Below are 18,712 nucleotides of genomic sequence, written 5' to 3' on the forward strand. Positions count from 1 at the left end.
CTCACCAGACAGTGGCAAATCGCCGCGATGTTAAAAAAAAATCAAACTCGTACGCGTATTCTGCCCCCCCCCCCCCATTTCCCTCTTGGTCGTTTTCCGCTCTTTGGAGCGAGTTGTTGCTCCGTTCATTTGCTTCAGGCGCATGCGTAGCATGAGTAATGGTTGGCGACGTAGTAGTTTTGGTTTTCATTTTCGGTTTTGTTTTTGTTGATGTTTAGCATTTACCCAATTTCTTTTGGTTGGCTGCGATAGCCGGGCGGATCCGCATGTTTATGGGAACAGCGTCTTATTGATATTTGTATGTGATCTTCATGTTTTGGTTTTGGTGTAATTGCCCACCGCTGGGCGGTATAATAATTTCAGTTAAAAGTGTTCCAAAGTGACAAGACAAGAGGAGGAAAGCCCCGATCATTCGTTCGGTGTGAACAATTGTAAGCCCTCGTGGGAAACATTCCATCCGAATATGACAGTTCTCTTAGATCAATTTTCTCATCGTTATTTGACGAGGTGGCCCCACTCCCTTATCGAACTATCCTCGTTGCGTTTGCCACAGAAAGTCAGTCACCTACATTTCTGTTTGTTTTATTTTATTTACCAGCTGATGGAGTAAATAATTCATAAAATACTGGTTTCGATTAAAAATGAGAAAGATCGGGTTTTCAACGTCTGCTTGTCCACCGGTAACGGCATGTGGTTGTTGCTGTTGTTTTCAATGAATAATTGAATGGATTGTTGGATAGATGTGTGTCGCGTTTTGGGGTGATAAGACATGTTTGTTGTTGTGCCTCGGCGTTGTTGGTTGGTCTGCCACAATTTCTCCTCAAAGTAATTATTTGGTTTTTTTTTTCTTGAGTTCGACTCTCACTTTTGCCACATCATTTTTTGTGGCGACTGTTTGTCGTAGTTCGTTACAGCGGTGATCTGTAAGACCTTAAAGGGGGCATGTGCGTTCAACAACCCATCGGCTGTTGGTCACTTGCTAATTGAATTGTAGCATTTGTTGTGTAAACTCATAGATATGGGACACATACATACGAACATACATACATTTACGGATGAAGTGGAAATGGCTTAACATTGCCCTCCAAGTCGACATTGATTCGAGCTACTTCCATCGGATTTTTGAAAACGATTAGGGGACTGGATGATGGCCATGCTGCCAAAAAGTAGATCATGAAACTCACGATTCAGTCTTGGGGTACAATCGGATTTTGATGTCAAACATGTCCGATAATTAGATTGCAAGTTGTGCAGGCGGAATGCAGGTGGAAATAATTCTATAATTGATAATTTTGCATTGATAAATTGTTCTAAAATTTTCACTGAGAAATATTGGAAAAAAATCTCTGTAGATCACCTAGGCATGGTCCGAAAAACTAATAAACTACATAATTAAATGTGAAATAACCCAATCGCAGTTTTTGTTCGTTCCACTTATAAGATAAAGGGAGATAGAGAGGTAATAGTATTTGGAATAATTTCATGGGTAGAAAGACCTACTAACTGTGGAACCATTCCAAACTGCAAAGCCATCACCAAAATGTGTTTACTGGGCTGCATCCGAAGCAAGCAATTGATTTCTGGTGCGACGCGAGTTTTTCGTTTCCCGTTCCAATGTGAAAATTTCTATGGATCGGTAGTTTACTTACACACAATATAACTCATTGAAGGCTCAATTATCAGACCTGCTCCAATACTACTAACACTTCATGAATCGTTTATCAGCCAAAAAATTCAACGTAGCTTGGACAGATCTTTCGGTCTCAATGTCTTCCAACGTAGCTAACTAGCTTAGTGACCATAAAGTAGAACCTTTTAACTTTCGATTAATTATTTGAAAAGTGTTAGAGGGTCATTAACTTTGTGCCAGTCGTGTGGTCTAAACGCCTCTAATGCCAACCACTATCACCTTCAGAGTGGTAGCTCTTCGCCATGAAAATGCGGAAGTGGTTTGAAACCGACCTGATGTTTAGCATAACAAAACCTTTGCGATGAGAGAGTGTGAACTAGTGAGAGAGAATAAGCGGAAGAGACGAACTAGCGGCAGACAAAGTGTTTAGCTGATCGATAACCCGTTCGTCTGCTCTTCTCCATACCCCTCATGTCGCTCATGTGTACTTCACCTACATTTCGATCACTGTTCGATTGCTCACCCCGTCTCGCAGATCAATCAAAGGCCCTTCTCATTTCTGTGCAAGCACTGGCAATCGATTGTCAGAAGTCCACAAAGTAAACAGTGGTGCAATGAAATGCTCCAAAACTGATTGCCCTGCATAGATTTCAATCAAAATGGCACTTGTGCCGAAGTTTCGATTGGAATTCAGTTCCATCTACAAAACTCTCGGTGCAGCCCACTTCAAGACTCCCTGGAATTTTTGGATCTTTCGACAGGTTGTTCACCTTTCCCCACCCAAATGGCGTTTTGTTTACATTTAACGAACCACAATGAATGAAATCATCTCATGTCGTGGTGCGGCTCCACTTGCTGCTGTCCATATCTCAAGATTAATATTTAAATTTGTCAAATATTGCTTAATTAGTTATCGATTCTTTTGGTTATTTGTTTACACGCCAGTTTTGGCTGTAGAAAAACAAAACGTGAGTTACGCTCTGAAAACGTGCCCGTGGACGGAAGACCGTGTTCAATAATCCGGAAACACAGAAATGTGAATGCATCAGCATATCAATGATGTGGAATAATAGGCGAATGGGTTTCAGAGGTTAATATATGTCAGTAAGTAAATCATTGATGTGTCTTTTGCACAGTGGTTCTGTGAGAAATACCATCGGTTCGAAGTTGCCTTGTATTATACTGTTTAGTCCAATCAAACCTGATATAGCATTTTCAGATTAAATGAAACCTTTTGCAATTCAAATGAAACTTTTTGCAGCGGAAATGAAACCTTTTGCAGTGGAATTGAAACCTTTTGCAGTGGAAATGAAACCTTTTGCAACCGAAATGAAACTTTTGGAAAATCAAATGAAACTTTAAAATTTAAAGAAGGAAAAATAACAAAACATTTTTATTTTTAGTAGTTTTTAAATTAAATCAATTAATTATAACTAATATATTGACAAAGATGATTTTTTATTGATTATAAATATCTACATTTATTTATATTATTTCCTTAATTTTCAATTGTTGTAATAACAAATGTTTCTTTATTGATTTGATATAAAATGCTTCCATATTATTAAATTCCAAATGCTTAACGCTAAAAAGAGAAATTTAAACAAATGTTGGCCTTTATAGGTATGGCCAGGACTGAAATGTAAAATTAACCTTTACCACAATTTTTTATAGTTATAGTATACTATTAATCTTACCTAATAATGGATTCCCGCTTCGCAGTTTTATTGATTATGGAGATAGAGCAGTCGTGATTTCAATAGACAGATAAGTGGAAATCATTAAATCAACTATGATCATGATTGTATATACTACGACGAATATTTAGAGGTGTTACAAACCGATTGACAAATTTAATATATCCATGGAGGAGATTATAAAAAGGTACCTAATTCGGGTCCTTTGAAAAAAAATATCTTGAAAAACTTTTTTCAATCTTTCTGCATCTACACTTGTGTTTTATGGAAGCTTTAAGAAAAAAATTTATAAAATGATAGATATTAATAATCAATAAAAATTCCTCTTGAACTATATATTAGTTATAATTAGTTGATTTAATTTTAAACCTACTAAAAATAAAAATGTTTTGTTATTTTTCCTTCTAAAAATGTAAAAGTTTCATTTGATTTGCAAAAAGTTTCATTTCGGTTGCAAAAGGTTTCATTTCCACTGCAAAAGGTTTCATTCCCGCTGCAAAAAGTTTCATTTGAATTGCAAACGGTTTCATTTAATCTAAAATTGCTATATAACACAGTGCCTAAGATGAGTGAAGATATTGCATTAAATTCGAGGTGATAGAAACATTTTTATTCTTTCGACTGATTGTGGCGCCCAAATGAGAAATTCAATTGTTCTGTCTATTATCCACTTGAAGCGAGTTTCGGTGACAAGTATCCAAGTATTCGAGAGGTGAATTATCCATTTCTTTGCATTGTTGAATTTTCACCCATCTCTCATTCATTCCCTAGTGCATGACGATGTGTGCAGACTAAGCTCTGCACCGAAATACCAATTCAAATTTGCAACAATTATCCAATTATCAAATAAACAAACAAACGGCCTCCACATCTCCTCCACTACTAAGGCAACAAGCAAAAGCATGCAGTCAATGATTGATGGTCGACACGAGCAATTCTCCCCACATATTATTAGTTCTGCAAGGAATCTCTTGAATCAACCCAAAAGCTTGTGCCCCAATAACTTTTTGGCCATGCATCCATCCATGGACCGACATGTATGATTTTCCCCCAAAAATGAAATCGCAGAAAACGATCATGATTTTCACAAAATTGATTTCACATGATTTACCGATCAATAGATTTTCCAAAGTCCGATGATCTCGGATAAGGCTTTGTTAGCGAGCAATACAGTGCTTCTTGCTGGCCATTGGAGCTGGCTGTGCCTGTCTGCCTAGCTGGCTACATCACTCCATGGCTACAACAAACATAATGTCTGGTGTCATGGTGGTCAATTGGGGAGTAATGATGACCGTTAGTTAAGGCAGCAGCCAAGTAAACAAATACCATGGCGCTGTAACGACATACATACATACATACATATATTCCCATATTCATGCTTAGCCACCGTTGCAGCTCCAAAATGCCCCTTCGCTCTGTCAAATGCTACCGAAGCTCCCAACAAGGAGCGTGAATAAAGACGACGATGTTACTGGCGCTCCAATCGTTCAATGGCGAAGCGCAGATCACGTACTCTTGGTTAAGCTAATAAATTGGATGCCGAATAAAGTTCGCGACTAATAAAATAGTTAAATGCGGTCCACTGTTCGTGTACCTGGAACTATGTCGGAACTATACTTTGCATTAACAAGGCTGTAGCAAGAAACGTGTCGGCGTAGATCTAATTTTAGTTTTGACACAAATTAAAGTGTGTTGACGTCGAAATGCCCGAAGATCTCTCATTTTTTTCAGAGATCAAGGAATGCAATTATATATCGGTATTGAAAACTGTCAGTGAGAAGAACTGGATTATTGACAATATCCAGTCCCTAATACGATTACGATTTTTGTTTCATAAAAAAAAACAAAAATTGTATTCTACCCAAAAAACTGTAAAAATTAATTTGAATTTCCATACATTTTGAACTTTTTTAAAGTCATTTTATTTTTAATCGAAAACAGAGCAGCGTTGGTATTTTTGCTCGGGATTCCGTAGTTATTTTTTTGTTGCAAAATAGTTAGGTTTAATCCTAAAACAACGTTTGTTTTGTTAGTTGAGAAAGAAGAGAGGTAATGTTCACTAAGGGTGTAAGCCAGGGAATACCATGGTTTCGGAAAGAGCCACCAATCCTCCTTATTCAGAACGATCTATACACACACAAAACCCGTGTATGTATGTATATGTTTTGACATTACAAGACGACCATAAGAAAACATTGTACTTCGTTGATTTCCATGCGCTACCTTGGAAATTATTATACCATGTTGGTATTGCTCCCCTTAATGCACATCCCACCAAAAAATAGTTTTAGTGGCGCAGCGTAGTAGATTCCTCCAAAATAGAAACCGCTTCCCAAGTAATAAACTCCACTTTGTTGTAGTTGAAGGACGAAACTAATATCTTTCAATGCGAATACTTTTCAAATTTGTCTGCACAGTCATTATGTTTTGCGTGCACACCCATGCATGCATACATACATGCATACATACCTACACGCATAGACGTGTGATTCGATTTCGATTCATTAAACTGATCGAATTGTCTAATTCCATCAAGTCACGTAACATATGAAGATGCTTGGCTATCACCGTCATTCGTGGCACTGCATCAAATGGTGTCGGCAACCGGAGTCATTGGCACGTATGTCATTCCCATGAAAAATCATTGAATGCCTCCGACGACTACTGGCTGTAGCGACAAGGAGCAAGAAGCATACATCAGGTGCTGACTACAAGACACGATGCTTCGGAGAGCAGAGTGCACCACACTCATCCATCCACACATCTCCCCTTAGCATTTGTTTGTTCTCCCGCGAACTCCTCAAATAGAAAGGTGCTACAAATCAATTTCACATGTTGCATTGGAAACTAGACCCAGAACACACCAATTCGGTGGCACATACCAATTCCGTTGCTGATCTCTGCTCGTTGGGATGTAGAACAGAGTGAGTTGTGGTGCTTAGCAGAGGTCATGGAATGGGTTCAACGCTCATATTTTGCAATACGGCGTGAGATAAAATCCAGGGAAATATTTGCGATGGCTAAAACGATAACGTCGGTGGCAGTGGTGGCTGCGGTGGCGTCAGCAACGAGGCGACCCAATCAATTTGTGCGAAGCTAAGCCCAACAAGTAGCTGAATACAATTTTGAAGTAGTGCATCGCCGTGCTTGCCAATTACGATGACAACGGCGCGCCAAGCGGGACTGGATGATGGACAATCGAGGCTCTCTTTGGTCTGTGGCCGTATTGCTTCATTCACGGTGTCATTAAAGTTACGCTTAGCTGTAATGTGTGCAATGATGGTCTCTGCGATTGTGGCTCCTCAATGCTCGCGGGGTTAATAGATACGGGTCGGGGCACTGCAATGTCGGCAATTGCTGTGTGGAAACACGTACAACCTAATTTCTAACTGTTTGCCCACTTGAAGACTAGGCAACATCTCTTTTAAGAGACGATTGATCGATTGGTACAATGGCACGACGGTGGTGAGTAAAGTGCAGGGATTCGTATGGGGTAGAATAGACGTTCAAATATAATGCTGCTGTATGCTGCTTTGCCGCCAAAATGCTCCCCGACAATTATCATAAGTCCGCCGTTGAGGAGATGATCGATGGATGGATGGATGGATGTGTTTCCAAAAACTGAATGAACTCTGCATTCTTCCTTTGACTACCTAATCGAAGAACGTTCGAACTGCATCACGTTGCAGGGAAGTTGTTGCATACATCTTCTTGTTGGCTTTGCTTTCAGTGCTTTGGTGCAAAAACATCCAAAATGGCATGCTCGTCTTCGTCGTCCTGATGTTTACATTTTCAATTACAATAACAATAACAACAACGACCCACAACACAGAAAATACCTCGAATCGAATCTCTACGCTATAATTATGTGATAGTCGTTGGAGTCAAATCAGTGCTTTTGGTTTAGCGATTTTTAAGCCAAAAATTCGATCTGGCCACAATAAAGATGTTGCACCGTGATTTGTCGGAGGGCACCATCTAACATGGTAAATGGAACGAATATGTTGTAAAATACCCAGCAGCAAAAAGTGACATCTTGGCTTTACATTCTATGTCGATGGAGTCACACAGGACCATGGTAGATCAAGATCAACTATGTTTAGCGTTAGACCCAACACCCATACCGATAATAAGTCTTTTACTGCGTTAATCCAACAAATGGTCTATATGGGCCCAGTATTTGGCATAGCTTCTCCAGTGCGGAAACAACCGACATCAGGGATTATAATGTCACTTTCCGCAATTTCCTACCCATATGGGAGACTTCGCCTTGTTTGGAAGATCTTCGACATCGAAACTAACTTTGTCAGGTGTCGCAATTGATTGTGAAGACCACAAGAATCACTGTGGCCATATAGCTGGTGATTATCCAGCTTGTTGTTAAAACAAAAACAGAAAAAAAAAAACAAAAATGATTGCCTCGGTGCTCTGCTGACGATCGACTGTTCCCTGGCAGTCAAGACATTTTGGCGCATATGAATTATGATTTCAATTTTGGCCATTCGTCCGGCAGACTCTGTGGCATTTCGTTCCACTTTAAAATGTTTGTTTTGCGCAGATTTTGTTTTGATTGTTTGTCTTGAATTTAAATGATGGGAACATTTTACGGCCGATATGAACGTCATAGTTCAATTGCATCTGTGGGGAGATTTAGCAGAAGCTACCGTCAACTGAGACGCTAGGCAAGACTATACTTTAATAAAGAATACAAGCCAGGATCAGATGCTTGTCTGTGTAAAAATTTCAGAGGTCTAGTCGGTTTAGAGACAGAATTGAAGAATTTAAGAACAACTCCAATTTTGTCCAACCAAATGAACAACCTTTTATCGAGGCTGCCGTTATGCCCTCATCGTTACACAGTTCCCATGCTGGCAGAAATATTGGGATGTGATAAGTTTTATAGAAATCGAGGAGTCACTTTTCATTTTTGGAGATTCGTCGTGGGTGTGTGGGCCAACATTATCCTTTTTCACACCTAATTTGGGACTGATACAAACATAACAATGTGTGAGGTTTGAAGCAACTGGGCAATTGGGCACTACCCTGGCTTTGATGATGAGTCTCGATTAAGCGGCCATCAGACGATAATGGTTTTACACATGTGCTGTCACTTTTATTATCCGTGCGTATTTTCGTGTGTATGTCAGAATTGCCATTTTACATATGACTCATAAGTCATGCTATCACACACTTCCATATGTTTTTTTTTTTCATTGCCTCCCAACATACCAAAAATACAATGCAGCTTGAGAATAATATTATAAAAATAGTTTATCTTAACAATTTTTTAACAACGCTTGTGTTGCACAAACTTTTCTCAAATCGGTCCTTTGTTGACAATTTTTTTTAAAACTGTATTTTGGTAAATAGCAAAATCACGCGAATTTAGGACCCACTTTCGGAACGAGTTCTTAAGGTAATGATGGTCATTAAATCTGGGAGTCTTTTGATTTTTTTTTGTTAAATTATATTTTTCAAATGGAAACAGGACTCGCTGTGATGTGAAGAAATACATGTATACTTTACTCATGTATTTCACAACTGAAAATATCGTCCATGTATCAAACGATGTGTGCAACTTCTACATATCGAACATTTGACACTACATATGTAAAACCTCTCTCTATCGTCTGATGGCAGCCTTAAAGGTACTGTTCTGGCAATTTGTCCAAATTGAAATTGGTTTTCCATAAATTGGGGCAACACGGTTATGTCCGTTTGCTCGTGATAGTGTTTACAGGTCCGATCTTTCCTAATTCAGGCCGACAGAGTCGATCGACAATGGAACGCAAGTGAAGATATTTTCCCAGATATTTGTATATAACAGCTTACAAACTATGGTTCGGTTGGTTGAATATTCTTAGACTAACCAGCTAATCGTTTCATTTCAATCACAACACTTTCATTGATGCCAAGTTAGGAGTTTAGCCAAGCTCAAAGCTACGAATCGCCATTCCGTGGGCATGACAACAATCGATGGTTTGACGACAGCACCTTCCCCTATCTGAATTAGCTGTGAGACCCTAACATCACAGTCCTCTTACCGACTGCTTACGAACATAGCGCTGGCTCACGGACATAGGAACTGACCACCATTTGGCCATCATGGTAATCATCATCGTGTGTCATAAACATGATGCTAGGCGCCGGCGAACACAGATTGTTCTTCTATGGCGAAGTGCAGACTTGCTTTATGCTCAAGTCCAGTGCAATCACCAATAGCCACAGGTGGTGCGATCGCCAGAAAAACACTGAGACAATGGCGAAGGAAGCCATCCAGAACAGAATTCTGTGAAAGGCTAGCAAATTTCGATTTGCAACCAAATTGGAAGGGAAATCGATTTATTGCAGTCCATATGGTGGCGGTAACCGTTCATAATCGAGCCGCCGACTGGGCCGGCTAGTTCGGTCGGTCTGCGGTTGATTTGCTTGTTTGAGGTACCGCACATGCATCCGAAATTTAAAGGAAGAGTCAGCACTAGGCAGAAAAAGATTGCCCCTTTTGATTTCATCCTGCGTTCGTGGGAACACAAGAGGTCCTTTGCTTGTTTGCAAATTTCCTCCCCAAGGATGTTCATTTCAATGGAAAGCCCTAATTAATTGCTTGCAAATGCATGCATTGCTCTTGTAATTTGTACACAAAGGACGGCATGAACCAGCAACAACGACAAAGCTACACTGAAGAATTATGATGAACATGACTTTTCTGTCAAAAACAAAAAAAAAAATACAAACGAAAATTGAAAAATAAAACATCTAAGAAGAAAAGAGAAACAGTGCACCTTGCCTTTGTTTTTGTGTGAATGACAAACATAGACGAATTGCCAAAAAACCCAACCATTCCCACACAAGGATGTTCAAGAGTGCCCGAATACGTGTCTGTGGGTGGGTGTGTGGGCTTCAATACGGCATGGCTTTTCTTCAAAAACTCGCATAGGAGGCGCTGTGCGCTTTTTGGGCTTTTGTTTAATTGAAGTATCCTCAGAGATTTTTGTAATGTTGCAATTTTTATTTTGGTTGAATTGAAAACTCTGAAAGGGACATTTATTTTTATCAGTCAACGACTTTGCCACGTCCGTCGTCCGCAACATTTGGAATGAACGACAGCTAATGAGGCCATATTGACGATGACAAGAAGACTAAGCTAGCAATGCGAAATAATGAAGTTTGCAGTGGTCCCCACCCCCTCACCATAAAGCTTGCTGACTAAGAGGACCATACCTGGTTCCCATATCATTTGATTTGAGCATTGATGTAGTTCATTGTTTCTGGTTTGGTCTCAGGTCTCCACACTCAAAAATATAAGCGAATATTAGCGAATAAAAGGAGGAGGATGAACATTTTTGTAGCTGCATGTCGGACATTTATCTTTCATCGAAGCGGCAAAGGCCAGGCCCACTCAAAATTGTTAACTTGATTAGGTGGTGCCCATGAGCGTTTACGACTCTTGAGCGCCATCGTGCCACACATGGTAACCTAGCAGAGGGCCCATGAGGCAACGTCTCCACCACCTGTTGCGTGCAATAATTGCAGCCAATGCCAGGTCATGTCCTTGTATTATGACATTGGCAAAAAATCCAATAAAAAATGTTCAAGAAATATTTGGATCGTGCTTTAGTTAACTCGTTAAAAGCTCTACAAACAAGAGTGCGTTTCGCGTTTGTTGCTAAAATTCTTTCAACAAATCAGGAATAGTGAAGCGTTGTGGACCAAGTCGGCAAGCAGGAATATGTATCTACCTCAAATTGAAATGTTACGGTGAAATAATTGAGAGACTTGCCATCGAATGTGCCTGGCTTTAAGAAGTCTCCATTAGAGTCTACCTCTGAGTTACGGCTTTAATTTGGCGTGTCATATTCCTGTTTTTTGGCATTTCCATTTCAGTGCGATTTCCGCATTCGCCTCAGTTTGATTTTGACAAACCATTTCTGTGTTATTAAATAATTCATTAAGAGCACGCGTTTTTTGCTACCAACACGCAAAAGCCATCGCAACTCCCAAAAAAACGTGCAGCCAACCACCGGCTCATAATTCATTCAAATTTTTTCTGATGCGAATGCATCGCTTCTCAGCTCTGGCACAATAACCTGCCAATCTATGGCTCTGCTTCCCGAAATGTTCGACAGCCAAAAAAGTTGGCCCATGTGTGTGCACTTAATAGTTGCCTTTCCGCCGATGTGTGCTTGTCTGGTTTCCTTTGTTTATTTCTGAGTGATTCCGTTTGCAGATCTTGGTGCCGTGCCAACCAACGCATAGCAGCTTCCAAGGACACAAAGGGATGTTGTTTGTCTTTGCTCCGCTTTGTTCCGGGCATGTCATTGTGATGCGATGCAAACACCCCTCCCCCGTCCACGTTTCTTGTTTTTGGGTACATTTTTCGGATAATAAGTACCTGTTTTTCGCATTCGCATTTGCCGTTTCGCGTATGGCAGCGTGGGTCGTTCGTATGAGTGATGGGAGTAGAATGGTTTTTCTCTTCTTTTTTTGTTTCGCTTTCAGTTCTCACAGTGCCGCCGCAATTTATGTGTTCTGAAGTGTTAATTTTAAATGTTGTTTGACTAAATGACTGACGTTTGCCGACCGCATTATGCAACCCAGTCGCCGTGCGTACATTTATTTTAATTTTGCGTGTTTCGCGGTTTATTTCACCTTCACATTTTTTATTATAATTAATGCGAATCAAAAATGTTCTACACCTCAGCGTTTTTTCGAGAAGATTTTTTCCTAGTGTTTTTCGGAAATGCTTTCAAGTGTAAATGTTCGCTTTAAAAGTTTCCAATTTGGTGGTGGCGAGAAAGTGACTGGCTTTAATATCTTCTGGGTGTGCTAGTCGCGGATTGGATCGGAGAATATTCAGAATATTCTATTTCAGACCAGCCAAGCTGACATCCACTTTGCTTGGCCAGCATGGTTAACTTTCTGTGTTTCATCTCCGGATTTGTGGAATTTGAAATGGAATGATTTTTTATGTACGACCCCCATGGCGACACTGATTCTACAGGGATCCTATATGCTGATGCTAAATAAAGTTAGGCACCAATTAAATAAAGTAATTCAATTGTATACTGACTGACAGTATTGTATACTTACTGGCATCTGTATATTTTTAGTACCGGAATGTAAGAATATTAACCTGATTTTTAAGGAGGTTGAAATAGCTATTAAAAATTTTATGAAATACTTAGGACTTACATTTAAGGAAAAGCATACAAAATATTTGGGACCTTTTCTAGAATCCTTGAAAATAAAGATCTCAAATCTAGAACCAAACTACTTTTGTATCAAACAAGTAATCATATCCCCTGTAATTATAAGCGAAATTAAAAATTTTCTGAAGTGCTACCCCCTATTGTTGATACTCTTTCTCCTTTCTCCTTTTAATGTTTTATTTTTTAATGACACAATAAATTGAACCTTTTACCTATGAAATTCGTTGCCCTGTAACCGACGCTGATTAATCTCCCGGGAGACAATCTCTAATTCGAATGTTCGATTTGTTTTAAGAACTTTATTGAATCTTCTAACATTTTGCGATTTCCATTTGACTTTGCCTTCATTCAATGCTCTCGTCTGGCGGTGAAATAATCTCAGCTGAAATGCTTGAAGTATCCTACCAAGGGTACTGAATGCGATGCGAACTGTTGCTGCAACTTTTTAATGGCATTTCAAAATCGAAACTTATTTGAAACTCTTATATTTGTTGCAAACACAAATCGAATGAATTGAGGAAATCTCAATATTGAAATGGCGAACAGAGAGGATGAAGTTCATATGATTGTAGTCATGTACGAGTATAGCTGTGTGCGTGCAATAATTGCAAATCATTTGAAAAGTGCGTGTGTAAGCACAGTTTGTGGGCCAGTGGCCAGGGAGGGGCTGTGTACTGGGATGGTGGGGGTGGGGGGTGCTTTTTCGTTTTCTGCCAACCATTGCCAATGTAATTGAAGTGAATCATGGGACATCTCAGTGCCTATTCCGTTCTTCATTTTTTTTTCTCAATTTACCAATTTAATTTATCCACCCCACTCAGGCTCCTGCATCATTAAATGCCTAGTCGTCTACTCCATTCCGCACCTTCGGTCTTATTTCATTATCTCTCAGATGCGAGCAGAGTGGGCCGCTGATGCTGGATGGTTCTGTTACTTTCTTGTATTTTGTCAAGTCATTGCATGACATCGTGGAGTGACTGCAGACAAACAACCAAATCGCAAGAATTTCCAAAATTTTGTTTCGCGTTGTCTGTGGAAATCAGATTTAATTACTTTTTCTCGTGCACACAGGCAGATAGAGGGCGGGTGGACAGACAGACATGGGAGAAACTGGCGAGGGACAAGACGTTTTCACTTAATTCCTCGTTTGTGCCGTTTATTTTTTATAATTCGTTACTCGGTATATTCAGGCATAGCTACAGAAGTTTCGGTCAGGTGGTTGTATCTACGGAATTGGGTATCTGCAAGTCATTAGGCGAAATTAACTTGAGCCGAAACAGACAAATTCAAGCAAACCAATTTAAAGCCAACATTTTTATGCAAATATCCAAATGGCCAATGCGCCGAGAATTGCTTGGTGGTAGCCAAGACTGGAAGAGACTTTGTGTATGGCGTACGACAGGCACTTTTATGACTCCGATCAATCCATTACCTTTTATATAGCGATCTGCGTACATTGCCATATTTTGAAGGTGCGTACTGGTGACAACTTATAATTTCCTGGCGTGGGGATCCTTATAGAACCACAATGCCACCCATGCCATAGCTTCAACAAACACATAGGTGTTTTAAGATGTGCATGGGTGTGTGTGAGTGTCTGACTGTTTGACTTCCTCGTTAAATCCTTTAATGCATCCTGCTGCCAAATCCATCAACACTTCCACAACTTTCGTTTGCCTGTCCCCACCAATTCGGCAGGGGAACGAACGGCTGAATACTTGAGAAAATTAATATTTTGATAAAGTAAGCATAAATTTCCTTTTCAGTGGCAAAGGCGGAACACAAACACACACGGACAGGAACACGAACACGAACACACAATTAAAAGCATTTCGATTCAGAAGTATTTGTCTCGGAATCTTCTTACAAATGTGCATACATAATAAATTTATCGTTTACAACCTTCAGAGGGGCTCGTACATGTGTACACCTACCTTGTCCCGCATGCCGACGCCGACATTATTTTCCTACTTTCCTACCGGCAGTTCCTCGTCCCTGGGCTTTGTGGCGATTGCTCTGTAATATTTTATTGCAAAGGATCAGTTGCAAAAAAGTCTGCAAGTTATGAATATGAACATCAGTTGTAAACACCCCACTAGCGATGCTGGGCGCAGGACGGAGTGGGGAGGGGGGCTGAAGCACTTGCAAGCATTAAAACCTTTTAATTTGCTAAATCGCCTTAGCAGACACAAGGAAGAACGTACGACGAAAACAACCGACATCGGTAGCAACTACTCACACTGGACTCCATTCAGCCACAGCCACAGTCGCTGCTGGTGCTGTTGCCAATTGCTTGTGAGACTTTTAATATTTTAAGGATATGAAGAAATGAATGTTTTATTTTTTCAGTAGGCAAATGTCTGCAGCAAGAACAACATTTTTGAGATTTTTTTCAGACATCCTAAGAGTTGCAACTCCAACCGAAAATAAAAAGGAACACCCCTCAACGTCATCTCCAAACCGGGGCAAAATAACAAATATCCTTTGGATTTTTCGGGGAATCATGCTTGCCGAAAATATGAATAGGCAGCGGGCAGTGGGAATGTGGGCAAAGCCGTAAATCAAATACACATGACTCCAGCCACACACGCCCGCCCACCCACGCGTTGTTTCACCGACACTTTCACCCTCAAGGTAGGCTAATTTTCACTTGGCAGATGTGGAGGAATGGGAGACTGTTTGTTCTCAAGTAACGACGATGATGGCGATAATGACGTTGTAAATGATAATCTCCCCGAACCATGGTTGGCGGGTTGAATGGTTGGTTGGAGGGGAAGTGTCTCGCTAGTTACCAAAATGTACGTTTTTTGGTTGTGAAAAACAAGGAAAATAAGAAATAACCGCTCTTTTTTTTAGGCAAATACTTGAAATGTAAAGAATAAATATTCGTCAGACCGGAGGAGCACTCAAGCAAACGAAGTGATTTAATTTAAATTTGAAATTTAGACAAAAAACGAATCAAATGCCGAAACTTTGAACCGTGACGAGGGTTAAGACAAGCAGACGTGTTCTTCGTAGGAACATTTGTACACATTTGCCAATTCAGTGCGAACGCCCATACTCCGTAATTTCTTGCGGCTCTAATCGTTGTCCTTGCAGCTGAAAGGGACGATGACAATAACGAAATATTTGTTATGAATTGGGTTTATTTAGAATTTTAATAAATTGAAAGCATTGCCTTTCTCGCCCATCTGCCCAATGCCAATTTCCCTTGGCAATGCAACCGGAACTACATTCCTTCGAAGAAAACAATTTTCTTGTATTGACCACAACGAAGAAGAAGAAGAAGAAGAAGAAAAGGAATGTAGCAAAGGCCCTCAGGATTTAGTTATCTTTGCTTGACCACTACTTGTCTGGGGGACACACATTTGTTGTAATCGCCATGGTTCCGAGCGAGATGGATGCGATAAATAATGGAAAGAAGTTCATGTTCACATATCTTTCGGACTTATTTAGCTGCGATAATTCTGAAATGTCAATCAATTCAATTTGGGCAGATTTCGACTCGAGCCACTTCAAGGCTTGTTAGGACAGACCCAAACTAAAATTTCCAGAATACTTTCGTAATGTAACTTTTGCAACATATCACCTTTGAACCTGAATGTAATATCCTACTTCGTATTTATCCTTTCGCCATTTGCTGGGATTTTTGTCGTCCTTTTTTGTGGTTTCACTTCTTAATTTATTCTTTCGAACTCAGTTTCTTTTTAGATAAACATTTTTCTTGGAGTGAATTGTTGACTCAGGAATTCATCTGCCCTCTTGGATTCTCTCTACCCCATTCTCGGCTGAGACTAACTATACATCATAAACACAATGGTGTAAGCATAAAAAAGGAATTTATAATAATTATTTCAAATAAATGTATGCTGGATGAATTCGAGGTCATCCAGGTCATGAAGATTTCACAAATCCTGCCAAGGCACTATGATAACAGTCAAGGCAAATGCATACGACTATGAAATGCCAGACAAGATTCAGGTCTGCAGTAGTACAAATCTTGCTCTACGTATTTAAGAATATATATTTGCCAAAACCACAATCAGGATATATTCCCACGATAAAGACCACTACCCAAAAAAAGGTACCTCTATTATGAAGATGTTTTCAAATATCAATCTAAAATCAATTAGATCCGGAAATGGAATTGCAACCTTTATATTTTTATGTCCCCCATTTTAGAGTGAAGAAGATAGATACAACAAATGAAAATGCCAACTACAGTTTCTTTCTTAAAATGCTTGTTGTTCTAGCAGAGATCTGATGTGACTACCGAATGATGCTTATCCACAATAAAAGAGATAAAATCAGCAAAATAATTTCACCCTTTTGAACTTTCAAACGACCTTTTCTCAGTCGGATATTAGGTTTGAGTGTTATTGTAGTCTGAGCCATACGGCTACAGAGCGTATATATCATTTGATACGACAAAAACGCGCCTCATCGAAATAACGGATTTAGACCCAAGGTCTCTTTGGACCAAATCACGACGGGAGTATCCGATTTGGTCCAAACTTGGTACATCATAATATTACTATCAAACTTAGATTGAGTTCGGAGATGGTCCACTCCTTCTGGCACCTCCCCCAAAAATGGTCGAAATTTTCAAAAAATATATTTTAATGCACAGAAAGAGAAAGGATAATCTGATGTTGCTCCTACTTTTAAAATCCTGATATTTGCATCAGTGCTAGGTCAGGTGCGAAAATGGACAATATCGTTCAACTCCATCGAGTACCTCCCCCACAAAGGGTCAACATTTTGAATAATTATAATTCTTATAAAATGAGAGTCCGATTGTCTTTAAATTACGCACATAACTATATTTTTAATTAACCCAAGGTTGGGTGTGAAGATGGATATATTCCATTCCAAGTTCTTAAAATTCGAAATTAACGTCCTATTCTATTCCAGACTTGGAACATTTCAATATTTCCATCAACATAAGATCTGTTATAAATATGGTAGAGATCGGACCATTTCTTCGGGAACCTGCCCTATGTAGGGTTCAAGATTTTGAAAAACAAAACGCTCAAAGAAAATGAAATAAACATCCAACTCTCTTCAAATTTCACACACACACACACAAACATTTTTGCTAATACAAGATCTGTTGTAAAGATGATATATGCCTTGCGAACCCCTTCTGGTACCTCACCCACAAATGGTTACAATGTTCAATACCTTTATCTGTCATAATTTGCGAAACTAGTCAGCGATTCTTTTCAACTACAAATTTCTCTCAAAAAGACACCTGAGATGAATATGGAATTTCTGATTTCGCATAAAATTGGATATTTATATCCCATTTGATTTTCTTGTAAATTTGCGCCCATACCAATATTTGTATCTGTATTAGATGAACTATAAAAATGGTACCTCACGCACATATAAACATATCCTAAAAATTATCACATATCTCATATAAAGTGAAGGATGTAACCATTATAGTCCATACCTGGCTCGTCGCAATATTTATATCATGTTTATTTAGCTCCAATACGAAATGGACAATATTGGTCCATTCCATCGGAACATACTCCATAGAGGGTCAACAAACAGACTCGGCTGTCTGTCAAGGGACTTGAAATTCGAAAACTCTGAAGACCGTTTCGTATTTTCTATTAAAGTACTGAAAATAAATCTGCTTGTATTCATAGCTCCGTGTGGGCTGTGAAGCTTTAACATATTTATACATTCAAATTCTCCGTATCGCATCTGAGAAGACGTCATCGCAAATGCAAATCAATCTCCTCATTAACGCCAACAACAAAACTGACACGAATCGATACCACTTTGCTTTAATCATATCCAATCAAATGAAAAACACTCACCCCCTACTCTATCCCCGCGAAGTGGCATTCTGGAATTGGCAAAGATTACAAGATTACAATTGGCAAACCCTGTCCCATCCCTTAGGCAATTGCTGCGAAATCCAAATGCGAAATAAAATACTTCAGTTTGACGGTTACATGCCATAATCACCAACCAAACAAAGACAAACAACAACAAGAACAACAAAAGCAACAACAACAACAACAAACAACATGCATTGTTGACATTTATCATAAATATCAACTGTCACATTGCGAATTCATTTCAAAGCGATTGTCTTAAAGGCACGAAAGCAAAAAGCAAAACAGGCAATTGAAACAACACCCGCCTCACCGCACCCT

The sequence above is a fragment of the Musca domestica genome, unplaced genomic scaffold (genome assembly GCF_030504385.1).
Source record: "Musca domestica strain aabys unplaced genomic scaffold, Musca_domestica.polishedcontigs.V.1.1 141, whole genome shotgun sequence".
Lineage (NCBI taxonomy): Eukaryota > Metazoa > Arthropoda > Insecta > Diptera > Muscidae > Musca > Musca domestica.